Below are 13333 nucleotides of genomic sequence, written 5' to 3' on the forward strand. Positions count from 1 at the left end.
CAGACTATTTGACAGGATTGTGCAAACAAGTAACTGATCCTGAAGTAAATGTTTTGTGAATTCTTATTAAAAAAAAAAAAATATATCAGGCGGGGGGGGCAGTTATTGCAAGGCTGTGTAAGAGGACTGATCACTCTCAGCCTTCATGAAGCAAAAATAATCTTCCCTTAAATATGAAATTTCAGCTAAGACATCCCCTATAATCTACATAGCTTTGAATTGGTGAAGAAAGAGAAGTGCTATGTGCTCCACTAAGGATAGTATTGCTTTTGTTGGGGGTGGTGGTGGGGTGGTTTAGGGTTTTTCTTTTGTTTGTTTTAACAAGGAAGGAATCTTACATATTGTGACAGGTGCAACTATTAAAACTCATTAGGATTAAATATCTATTTGGATGGGTACTCTCCTTATAGGAAGCCTATTTCCTTGTCACGAGGAGACTTCAGTAGCAGAATTTAGACTTTATTCTCATGTCCCTGGGAAATATATTTCGTTGTACAATCCTGCTTGTGGGCTATGCCATTTCAACTCAATAAGCAAATATTTCTCTCAAGTACCTAGTTTGGAAAAAGATTATAGTGCTTATCAAATGCAGCAGCTTCCTTAGCTGTGTCTTGGAAAGCATTCCAGCTTTATTCCCAAGCAGAATCATCTTGTGTATCAGTCTGAGCAGAAAGCAGCCAGACTTTCTGGAGCAAGTTAAAAGAACAATGTTAAATATGTGTTTTAGTTTAAACTAGGTAATGACTCCTCTCTACAGACCTGCACAATCCTCTGTCTCCCGTTTCTCTGTACTGAGTGCAATAACTCCAGTCTCAGGAATGTTGAAAGAATTATTTAGGTATTGATGAAAGCCAGGAGATTTGATGCTTGTAGAACAAGCGTAGAATCAGGAAGCAATCTGCACTGCAGTAGCACTTGGAAGGCTGTTACCTGGCTCCCTGCCCCACAGAACGTATATGTAACGTTACTGCATTTGGCTCTGAAAAGCACGAATGCATAGGGGAGAGGTATGGCTGATGTATCCACAGCTCTGCATGGCTGCCCGTGATTTCAATAACAACGGCAAGGCAGCTCTCTTTTATTCCTGTGAAATCCACAGAGCTCTGTAGGTTGTGTTTAGGGTTTAAGGACATACAGTGAGCTAATATTCCAGTTTCTTCCATAGCGGATTGTAAACAGTTTGCTTAAGGGAAGTGATCTGTCGAAGGATATTTCAGAATTTAAAAGGCTACTTACCTATCTGGCAAGTCAGCCACAAAGAGCGTCTATTTCTGACTAAGGACACTTTCTGCTCTGCTTTGGTAAATATTTTCCTTCCGTTTCACCCGTTTTGCTTTGTTGACCGTACAAGCCCAGGACAAACTGGAGACAGGGTCCAGTTCCTTAGTGACATGAAACAGTATGTTCTTCTGTAAATGGTGTTGTTAAATCAGTAGGATGAGGCATCGTTTAAGGAACTGCTCAGCACTTGCATAGGTGGGAGAATCTGGCCTGCTGCAGACGGGAAATTGCTGTGGTGAATCATTGTATTTATTGGGCAGTAAATCACACCAGAGATTTCTCATCTGTCTATTCTTTTCTATATTCCAGCCCATATGTTGAATAGTTTTCACTGCTGGTTTATAGTAGTATTTAACATTCACAGTGAAATCGGGAATTAGCCTGGGTTTATGGTACAGAAAGGACCAGAATGCATCCCTGTAGCCATGAGAAGAGAAGCAGATTTCCAAAACTAGCAACAAAAACCTTGGAATATGGCCACTACAAGAAACCATCTCCAAGGCTTTGTATTTGTTTAACAGGGAATCTTGTGGTTCTCCTGCTTCTAACTTCAAGAGGTACCTGATATTTTAAGTGAATATGCTTTGTTACTCTAATTTCAAATAGCTCTTAGAAGCCTTATTCTATAAACAAGTATTACTGGAAATGAGCTGTCCATTTACAGCTTCGTCTCTGTCTTTTCAATAGCAATTTGAAATTTGGACTCTCTAATAATGCTACATCATGTCCTCCTGTATACATCGTGGCGAGGCAAGTTTCAGCATGCACAGCAAGCAGAGAGATTGCAAATATGGCTTTCTAGGATCTGTAGATACTGCTTCAGTTGGTACCTCTTGATTCCTACAGCTATGGACAGAACCGTTCAGCTCGTTACCCCGTGAAGCCTGGACTGGGATAAGTATTTTCTACCCGGGGGCAAAGAATATTTTCATTATCTTCCACAGTTTTAGTGAGTTCTGCTTTTTTTAACCTACCCTGCACGATCTGTTCTAAGAAAGTGAGAAAATTTCAAGCACCGAAGATATACTAAGTGAGGATATAAGTATGAATGTTTGGATGAAGGTCTTTAGTGACGGTCATCTGTGGAAGGCAATGAAGTCAAAACACAGGTTTGGTCCTAAACAGGGCTGTCAGAGCCTTTATTAAAAACTGGTTTGCCCTTTCCCCCTTCTGCTCATGCTCCCCGTAGGAAAAATTGCATGATCTTTGTGTTGGGGGGTTATTTTTAATTTTTTTCTTTCCTTTTTAGCTACGCTGATGTAATTACTGGTATACTGATTTAGATATTCTGATTACTGATGTAATATTTTCAGCCAAAATGGCCGTCACCAGCTGGAAGTTCCTAGTGGATAACTGTAATTAAAGCAATTCCTTTCCAACTGATTTATGATGGGCAGCTCTGCAAATCTCTCTCCTCCATGTAAACTTTCAGGTTATGCTGCCAGTGGGTAGAGCTCCTTTTATATCTTTGCATGTAGGATGAGTGCTCTCCAGCTTGCTTCATCCCTTGTTGCTACATGTTTCTTTAGTGCACACACCCACTTTAACGGCATTTGCTGGCTTAGGTGTTTGTCTGCCTTTGCCTTTAGATGCTGTTGTTTTGCCAACTGTTAACTCACCTCGCTATGCAACCCTTTGTTGCAAAGGTTTCCTTTATTAATAGTCTCTTTCACATACATAGGGATCAGGAGATGGTGGGTTTAATTTGCACCAATGCAGAAGGCAAACCTAAGGCTTTTTTTCCCCTGCACAGGCTTTCAGTGTCTGATTAGAACACAAATAAAGCATCAACTCTATGCATGTTCGTCTCTTTAAAGGTGAGCATCGGGCTGTGTAAATAGGTCTTGAACTAAATGGATGACTAGTAATTTAAAAGGCACTCAATGAATAATGAAGCTGCGTAAAATTCAGAACTAGCGCAGAACATGAGTGGATTTTTCCTTCTGAGTATTTCTCCTGGGAAGCAGTGCTCTGTTGCAGAGGTTCCATTTGCGTGCCCTCGATGGAAAGCTTAAATTATGCTGTACTCTAGATGTGCATACTACTAACAGCTTCCATCCATGCTGGTAGTAAACTAGGGTTGTGACACTGCTGTTGAGTTTGTCTCACATTTTTATAGTAAATAGGAATACCTAATTAGCTACGCTGAGACAGGCCATTGTGTAGTTGCACCTGGGATGTCTGCTGGCAGTGGCCTGTGTATGACGCTTCGGAGAGAAACAAACTGTAATGACAGCAGTCAGTGCTGAGCAAGTAAACCTCAGCAGCTCTTAGTCATTTCAATGACCGTGAAATCTGAACTCTACTTACCTCTTGCTGCAGTACAAAACTGTGGTGCAAGAGAAAATTAATTTTTCTCACCAGTCACGGTTGTTCAGATCTCCTTAGAATGCCCGTTCTGGGAACTATGTCCTGCTTGCCTGTGGCTTTGAAATCTTCAGATTTATGAGGTGAAAGATGACGTATTTTCCGTTAGCAGTGATTATTTTCTTTCAGTAACCATTTATGCTCTGCTTTGCCTTTAGATGACAGAAACAATGCAGGACATGGACAAGGTCGGTTTTCATACGTTGTGCCTTCTAGATGCATTCTGCCTTGCCTTAGGGATGCTATATGATGCCATCTCTTCTCTTTTCCCTCACAGTGACCACCGTTCCCAAGAAGGGAGGGTGTGGGAGGGATTCCTGTTTCTTTGCTCAGTTCTAACAGAGTTTACCTGTCCCAAAGAAGTCGTGCTGCTTGCCTTGTGCAGGAGCTGTGTGTCTCCACCTGCGTCACACAGCCGTGTGTCTGAGGGCTGAAGGCATCAGAACTTGTGAAATCGTCTGAAGTCTGCAGGGTGATCTTTGCTGTAGAAGATAAAAATATATAGTGAAAGCAGGAGAGGAAGAGTGGGTTGCAGCTGTAATGAGGATGTATTTGACAATATCGTCATCGCTTTTTGCATGATTTTTATTGTAAATTTCCAAGAATTGTCTGCTACTGACTCATCTTGAATGATGCTCCATGGTTACTTCTAAATGTTTTCCTTGGATTCAGAGCTCCCTAGTGATGATGACAGAGGTGGCATGTTCAGACTATTTTCATCTACCTGAAATGCCTTTTATTCAACTGTGATGGAATTTCTGTCATGTCAGACTGCCGGTTAGATTCAGTCCCCCACAAATATGAACCAAGAAATTTTCCAGACTGTTTGCACCTCTTTAGACCATGTAGAGCTTGTTCTCCTGTGCGACCTTAGTTTCTAATATCGTTGTATGTTGTGATTAGGCGCATTTAATTGTTGACAGCATTCAGTTCTCTGCTAAGCTGTGTGGTCAGGTCTTAAGGGATTGCAGGCTGTCTGAGAGTGACGAAACTGTATCGATCTGCCTGTTGTCAGTGCCTTAGGGCTTCTGGAGATGTGATTTGGTTTAGTCTTAGGACATCTCTGAGAAGTATCAGCCTCCACTCTATGTAATTGTATGCTTGCTTTTTGGTGTATTTCTGGAAAAGGAAATTAAGGAGAGGAAACTCTGAGCTACTACAGAGAAAGTGGTTTGCTGGTGTTCCTAACTGAGCTGTTAACCTAAACCCGGCACATCTGATCCATTCTGTGAAGCAACAGTGACCTCCCATGGGCACAGATGAGCTGTCAGGGTTGTGTGTTTCTGTTTCATTGAGCTGGCAAGTCCATAATGGAATTGATCACCCAATCCCAAACTATATGCAAGATTTCTCAGTTTTCCAAATAAGTGGCCAGGCATGGTATAAACCTTGTTTATAAAATAATGATGAATAAAAAATTCATCATTTTTCTGGCATAGATTTTCACCAGCCTATACCTGTCACAAACATCCAGTAAAGTTGAAGGCAAAAGTTTAAAATTAGAGGCCTAATATGCATACAAAGACAAAAGGGAAAAATCTTGTTATTTGTACAATTGTGATGGGTCTCCTTTTGGATGCATCTCACTTTAACCAGTTTTTCAGTAAGAAACTATTTTATTCAGACAGACCTTGGAAAGATGTAGCAATAAAAAATTTCCAGATGTTTCCTCTGGGTTGGATTTCCCCTTCCCCCCAGCTCTTCTGCTTGCTTTGCCAAAGCAAACCTTTAGGAGCTATAGAGAATGGATCTGTACTCTGAAGCGTGGTTTCAAAGGCAGCTCGTCTGTGCTTTCTCAGCTGAAAAGTACTGGCAGATGCTGGTTTGTTACCGGAATATAGTTGTTTTCCCAGAGGACCTAAAATGGGAGCTAGAGAGTCAAATACATCATAGTGTGCTGTTACGTGTAGCTGATGAAGTAAAACATGCTTGTGATCAACAGTAAGCCCCTTGCTGAGCTCTGGAGAGGAATGATTCAGCTTATGTGTTGTTGGAGCGATGGAAATCAGCAAAAATTGGTCTGCATTTGCAGGCACGAGCAGGTTCATAGACTCATGTCTTACAGACTGCTGAGATTTACTGTATTTTTAATGTGTTGACACCATCTTGGCATACTGTGGGACAGGGAATTGGTTCATAGGACTCTTCCATTTCCCCTCTATTTTCTTGAGCACTCTGCATTCTTTCCAAATGGCTGAGTCACCACGACTGTAGGTGGGGAAGAGCATTTCCCTCATGCCTGAAGAGGTAGGGATGTCTCCAAGGAGAAAACTGACCTTCTTCCTCATGCATTCAGCAACATGACCACATGCTGTTACTGCTGGAAGTTGCAGGGTCAGGCTTTTCATATGTGCTTCATTACCTTACAGTCATTTGGAAATTTAGTGGACCAAGAAAAATCATTTTTAGAAACTGGGTAATGGAAAAAACATGTTTTAAGATATTTCATTTTACTCAGTCCTTGGGCCACGTTGTTGTTGCATTTTTAATAGGATTGTACAGAGCTGTATCTATTGAGACCAGGGCTCGTTAAATGTTTGTTCTTGGTGTTATTTTTTATACCTTAATCATGAGCACTGAAGCCTTTAGAAAAAATGTATGTTAAGCTTTTAGGTTCAGACATAAGTGGCGGTTGAAGAACAATGGGTTATTGTTAGCCTCAGCTAGGCCGGACTAACTGAACGTAGAAAGACAGAAACAATGTGAACCAAGCCTATGGGGCTTCTGGGGGCTTTGCTTCTAAAATGAAAATCAGACATTTTTGCTTATGCAGAGGAATTGGCACAGGGTGGCGAGGGAGAAAAAGCCATCCACGTACACATCCATTTGTGTAGCACATTAAATATCTCTAAAGTAAATTTTAATACTATGTTTGCAAAGTGACCGTGCTCTGAAATCCACAGATGGTTCATCTTTCAAACAAAAAACTTTCAGATTGTGGAGTACCAGCATCTAACTGTAGCTACAGCGTACCAGTGTGAAGTGATTTTGAAGTAGGACTCAGCACTGTCTGTTCCTTGTTAAATGCAGATTTAGGCTGCTAAACTGCTTTGTGAATTTCTGTATAGCTAGTTATTTTGGGTGAAGGAGATTTGAGCAGAAAGCACAAGAAAATTGCAAGTACTTAAGTTTGACTTTTAAAGAAACATTCAAAAGTTTTTGTGGTTGGTTTTTGTTTTTGTTTTAAAGTGAACGTGAATTTTAAGAACAAATTAAAAATAAAAAGCAAAAAAATCCCCAAATTCAGTAAAGCATTTAGACCTGACCCAACAAGCTCTTGGTTGCAACATTCTTGGTGCAACTAGGGAACCAAAACAGTAAGTTGGTCTCAATGTATACGGTTTCACTCACTGAGACTCTATTTGTATTTAATTTTTCATCATCCGTTTAGTTTGCAACAATTAAAAAAACAAAACTGAGCCAAGAAAATCGAGAGTGAGCAATGTCAAGTTTTGTTCCCGGTATCCCAAGTCCTGTCACGAGATGGTGCTGTGAATTAGACCATAGGAAACCCTCACCGGCAAGAGAACAGCAGATACAAAAAGACATCAGCAAGGAGCAGCATGAAGGGGAATCTGTAAGAGAGTTTTGAAATGTTGAAAAAAATTTGCTCTACGAGGATTTTCCTGTGTTCCCCGATGTGGTTTTAAAATGTACATCAGTAAGAAATACGGCACAAATAACATATTTATTACTTTCCCCTCCCTGCAAAATTGGTGATGCAAACTTGTCAAATATTTGTGTTAGTTTCCAAACTAGCTGACGGTTTCATTGTGAGCTGTAACTGGAGTTCAGGGTGAAAGGAACAGTGCGCCTTCAGAAAGGCAGCTGGTCTTGGATCTGAAGTTCAGAACAGTCCAGGTGGGAGCTCGAGTGAAATTATTAATCTCAAAGAATCCATAGAAGGTAGCATTTAAATACGCATATTTTAGAACGCAAGGAACTACATGGTATGGATTCTGTCATCTGGGCTCCGGCTCGATTCATGTGCCTGGACGTTTTGTTATTTTAGATAAGCTGGAATCCCACAGCCCCTTGAGCAGTGCAGATCTGAGTGCTGTGTCACACCTGCCAGCTCCCTGCAGATGTCTTTGATCCCCCAAGTCACCTCAGCAAGCAGAAGATGCACGTAATAAGGCAGCTGACTCTCTGAATGTCTTTATAATGTTTTGCTATAAATATCATAGCTGCTACTCCTTTTTTTTCCTACCATCTCTGTTTCTAATTTTCAAGATTGAACTGTTTTGCTTCCTGGCATTGATGCCTTTTAAAATGTCCCTTTTTGTCTCTCTGCAGCTTATAGGGATTGTTCCTGGGTGTGTATTTAATTTAGACCTGTACATTCATACCAAAGCAACGCTTCAGTAAAATAGGGGCCATTTACTGGCTCTGCAGAGGATAGACTCAATTTAAGGATGCACACTTAGGGTTAATATTTTGTGTCCATGAGCTAGAGCCACAAACATTCTTTTTGAGACTGGGTACTTGAGCAGTCTTCTCTGTTTACAGTCTTCTTTCTTTCTTTCCTTTTCTTTTTTTTTAAAGGATCATTTATCTGTTTAGTTATTGAAATACAATGACATGGCTGGCAGCCAGTCAAAATGCTTGTTTTCTCCAACTCTTTCACAATATTGTCTCTCTCACCTTCTCCCTGACAGACCCAGGCACATGGGATCTGCTGTTCTTCCATTGGAAGACTGTTGCTACTCAAAACAGTTTTGCTTGCTTACGTTGAGAAGGGAGTTACTCCATGTGAACAAAGGTGGAGAAGCTGAGCCCCAAACACCTAGATTTTCAAATATTTTTTTTTCATACAGTTCTCTTTGTAAATCCTTTCTCTTCATTCTTGCCCTATCTTGACTGAGATGGTGTAAAATTCTTAATAGTCTGTTTTCTTTTTTCTTTGGAATCTCAGATTTGATGGTGACGGAGCGGAGGATGTCACGTAAGGATACAAGGTTGCTCTCTGCCATGTTTTATCTTGTAGTTTGTCTTTGGTCTGCCTGTTCTGGCAGGGATTCAGTAAAGCACTTAAGTCAGGAAGCTGAGTGCTAGCCTGACATTAACCATAAACATGTGCTATTTGAATTGGGGCCCTTGTGCTTTTTTGTTTATGGTAGTTAAATATTCCATGAAGTTTCTTGGTGCAACAGTTTTGACATCAAACTAGGCATGTCTACAAAGGTATCAGGTTTGCTCTTCAAAGACGTGTGATGCCTGAATAACTGAGTACAGCTGGCTGGGCTTGACGTGGACTCAGTTCCAGCAAGCACAAAGAAAATTCAGTGATTCTCCACTGGATCACTTATAGGGCAGCAATCAGCGAGGGGAGAAAATACTAAAATGCAAATTCTACAGGTAGCTAAGAGATTTTCATGCATATAATGCACTGTACCACTAAAAACTCTTTCAGTAGATACATGAATGCTGTGTGTTAAAAGGGTGTCATGGAGACACTTAATCCCACAGGTGATTCCCGATCTCCTGTGTTCTGCTCTGCCTGGTATGTTTTTGGACTCCAAATCTTCTGGGTCTCTGAATGTCTGTGGGATAGAAAAGATTTGTTTTCAAATGCATCTCTGTAGAGCAAGGGCTGTTTCAAGTCCTGCTTATATTCCCTCTAGGAGGTAAGCTTCAAGGTGCCTGTGTTAGAGGAGAGCTTCTCAGAGGCAAACACCACTTCTGTTAGCACACAACTCTTTTTTCCCAGTATATTTTAGTCCCTTGATGTTGAATTTTTACTGCCTTTGAAAGGAATTCAAACAACTTCTAACATTCACTGAAGATATTTGCCAGAAACTTTATGGTCCCACAACCAAATCCTCAGAGATCTCATCTCAAAAAAACCCAAAACCAAAACAAAACCCACATAAACAATGTTCCTGACTATCTGCATGTCAAGGAGTCTGGACAGAGAGAGGCAGCCTATTAGTCATTCAGCAAGCCAGAGCAGCTAAATGAAACAAAAATTAAGATGGACCAAATTGCAAATGCTCTCCCATTAACTGCAAGTTAGCTACATCAAAATGTGCTTATTTAGGGTTAATAATTAAAGTAATACATAAGTGGGGATAAGAAAATAAAGGCCCTAAATCCATTTTTGCCTTCTGAACAAATACATTGAAAGTCACAGACAAGAATGGTTTGTAATCTGGGGTCAGGTTTCAGAGCCTTTTTCCCATACACTGAGATTATATTTCACTCCCAGTGGCCTTCATCCAAATTCTTTCAGCATCAGGGAAATGACTCCCACTGAGGTCAGTTAATGCAGCCCTACCATGGCTAAATTAAATTAAAAAAAGAAAAAAAAAAGAAGTGATTTCATAGAGACCTAAAAATCCTACTTGCTGTGTGTGTGGTTGGGCATGGTTCTGCCCATACTGCGTGACAAGGGAAAGCCACTGAGCATGGCGATGTGCCCTGCAGGTGGGTCAGGTGTGGGGAGGAATGGGCAAGTGTCCCCTAACTCGCTCCTGCGGAGGTGGGGAGGGTCAGGGAGTCACTTTGCTCTTTGGCAGTTATTTTAAAATGTGATGCAGGGTCTTTACTGATTAGTTTAGACCTGTTAGGCTCCTTGAGATTTCATCTCTTGGTGCTGGTTGTGTCTGAAAATGTATCACGTTTCTCTGAGAGACATAAAAAAATCCTGTCCTGAGCATCCCTATAATACCTGGTCTTTACAGCCAACCATGAGGAAGATCAGAGATGCTGGAGCTATTCTCATTATTTATACTATTATCACAACTTCGCTGAAACAGGAGTAAAAACACTCTTATCCCTTATCCTTGACACAAAGCAGTCACTTTGCAAATGGGGAAATAATTTTGATTTAAAAAAAAACTCAGAGCAACAAAAAATATTTCCTGTAGAAATGGGAGGGAGGAATTTAGTAAGATTCGGGCTTGCCTGAGAGGATGTAGCAAACAAACCCCTTCTTATGATGGATAATCAAGTTCATGATATCCGAAGTTAACACTTAATTATGAAATTTGATCCAGACATTGTTGTACTAATGGATAATAACACAATGAATAAGAGCAGAACCCTGAGAAAAAACTCTGTAATATTTCTGAGATTACTGAGATACTTTATTTGTTCATTGCTGTGTGTAGTATTGCTTTTTGGTTTTCTTTAAGAGTTGTGATTATTTAAAAATAAGGAAGTATACCTTATGAATCAACAAGGGTAAGAAATGTATTCAGCAGCATTCGGTTTCTTTGTAGTAGAATAAATGAATCTCGACGAGTTGTGTGTATGCGCAGCTCTGTTGTGACACAGCTTTAATAACCAAGCCTTTATGTTCTGCCGAGCTTAGGCACAGTGTTTAAGGAGAAATATCACAATGAGATAGGGACGTACGAGGAATCTCACAAGGGCCAAACACTGGTGAGTTGTGCAGGATGGTAAAGTGAGCATTAGTCTTGGTTCGGAACTTTAGAAGAACTCTGGCTGATCTTTATGGGCCCTGTTCCTGTTACAGCTGAGCACGTGCTGGAGCAGTTCACTGAACTGAGACTTAAGCAGCAACAGTTCTGAGGCATTTAAAGTGTATTAATTAGCCATGGTGCTTGGCGGAGGGGAGAAAATGTGCTAAGCATGCCATTAGCGCTTTGCCTTTATATTTTAGAGCTGCATTCCCTTGGAGGGGAGTTTTGAGGCACTTTGCGTGCAGCTTGTAAAGCATTCGGTAGCTCTGTTCCCAAGGTGGATGTGTCGCACAAGCGGTTGTGTAGCTTCGAACTATTGAATCCTCACAGCAACAACCTGACAACATCTGGCTGTAGTTGTTAAACAGGCAGAAATGTGGAGTTGTTGTCCAGAGCTTCGTGTTAAAATGCAGGATAGCCACATACGGCAACCCTGTGCTCATTCCTACGGGCACCTCTGTCCAGACTTTCTGCCCAGAAAATTAACCCCCCTCTTGTATATGTGAGCTCTCAGAGAAATTCTCCATTGCACACCAGCTTTTGCCATCTACAATTGCATGTGTCCAATAAGCGCTGTCACGCTCTGCAGATGAGGAAACAACACATATCTCATAACCCTCCTATAACAGTCTGTGACTGCATCTTCATTCTGTGCGACTGATATCCACTGGGAATCTGTCTAAGACGACAAATGAGAAAATTGCTACTCCCGAGTAGTTATATTTTATGGAAATACACTTATTGGTGATAGGAGAGATTTACTTAGGATTGTTCTTGCTATAGTTCATATCATTTGCTTGAGCCACAAATAAATAAATGATTGCTATGCCAGCTTTCAAGGATCAAACTCTGACCAAACCAGTCTAACTTGGTGATTGTTTGGGTTGGTTTCTTGCCACATGTATTTTTTTTCTTGAGCACTAAGTTCCCATGAAAGTGCCAACATATTCCCCCTTATTGTGAGTTAATATTTCATTGGCATAAATCATTTCATGTCTTGGGGAGTCTGGCCTAATTTCTCCATGAGTACAAACCTGCATCTAATCCTTCTTCGTCATTTGCATTGCTGGGTAAATTCCAGTACCATATCTTTATGCTACAGCTACTGCCCCTACGATTTGTGCTCTTAAAAGATTTTATTCTTTAGTCTCAGAGCTCCTGCCTCTTTCAGCAAATCCTGCTTTTGCCTAAGGATTATGTAGACACAAAAGAAATGGAACCACCAAACAACTCTACAAAATGATGCCTAGAGTTTTTTAGGGCCATAGTGGTACTCCCTTGGAGAACAGTGATCAGCTGATGGAAATGACCACAAGAAGAAGTTTTATTCTGATCAAGAAAGTTCATGTCTCTCACTTCAGACCACAGCCTTAGCTGCTTTCACCGGGAAAGTTCCACTGATTCTAGCAAGGCTTTGCTAACGGAGCCGATGCGCACAGCATGAATGCCATATTCCTACAGTAAACTGTATCATGTTCCAAAAAAAATATACTTATCAAGGAACAGAGGTGAAAGATGATGCAACTTTCTAGGATATGTAACTGACTGAGGGTAAGTTTGTGTAGGGAAATGAGAAAATGCAAAAATACAGGTGTTGCTTGGAATTTACTCCTTTTTATCCAGGGTTAAGAGGCTAACAGAAGCAAAACTCACCCAAGAAGATGTTGCTTAAAAGAGAGAGAGAGAGAGAGGAGAAAAAGAATTAAATATTTACCTAGTAAAAGAAATACCAATTGAGAGATTAAATATGCTGGTTCTTTGTTAACATTCCAATAATTCCAGAACAAAAAGTCAGAGCTGAAGGAGGAGCAAATATCTGGTACAAGCCTTACACCTGTGCAAAGCAAGAAGAGACTTGCCACCTGCAGTTCTCTGGAGAACAGCGACCCCCTAGAAACACCATGATTGTTTCTCAGTCTTTCTGCATCCTTTTCCACTTCACATGCATTTTTCTACCCTCTTGCCACTTCTATCTACTGAAAGAATTAATGAGAAGCAGCGAGTTATCTAATCTGTCAGGGTAGTTCCTGGATTGAAATAAACCAAGCCAACATGGCTGAATTGATTTTGAAGGACCTAGACAGGTTCATGCCTCTGCTGATATGGTCACTGGTGTAAGTGTTGTGTGAACAGACATTTCTGATATTTTTCTTATTAGCTTTGGCCTGATCCAGGTCCAGTTTTATGTGGGATATATGCCTAAGGACCACAAAAGTTCATTTTTTTTCTGGTATTGAATGTGCTTGACTTCAGTGAAT

The sequence above is a fragment of the Falco biarmicus genome, chromosome 20 (genome assembly GCF_023638135.1).
Source record: "Falco biarmicus isolate bFalBia1 chromosome 20, bFalBia1.pri, whole genome shotgun sequence".
Lineage (NCBI taxonomy): Eukaryota > Metazoa > Chordata > Aves > Falconiformes > Falconidae > Falco > Falco biarmicus.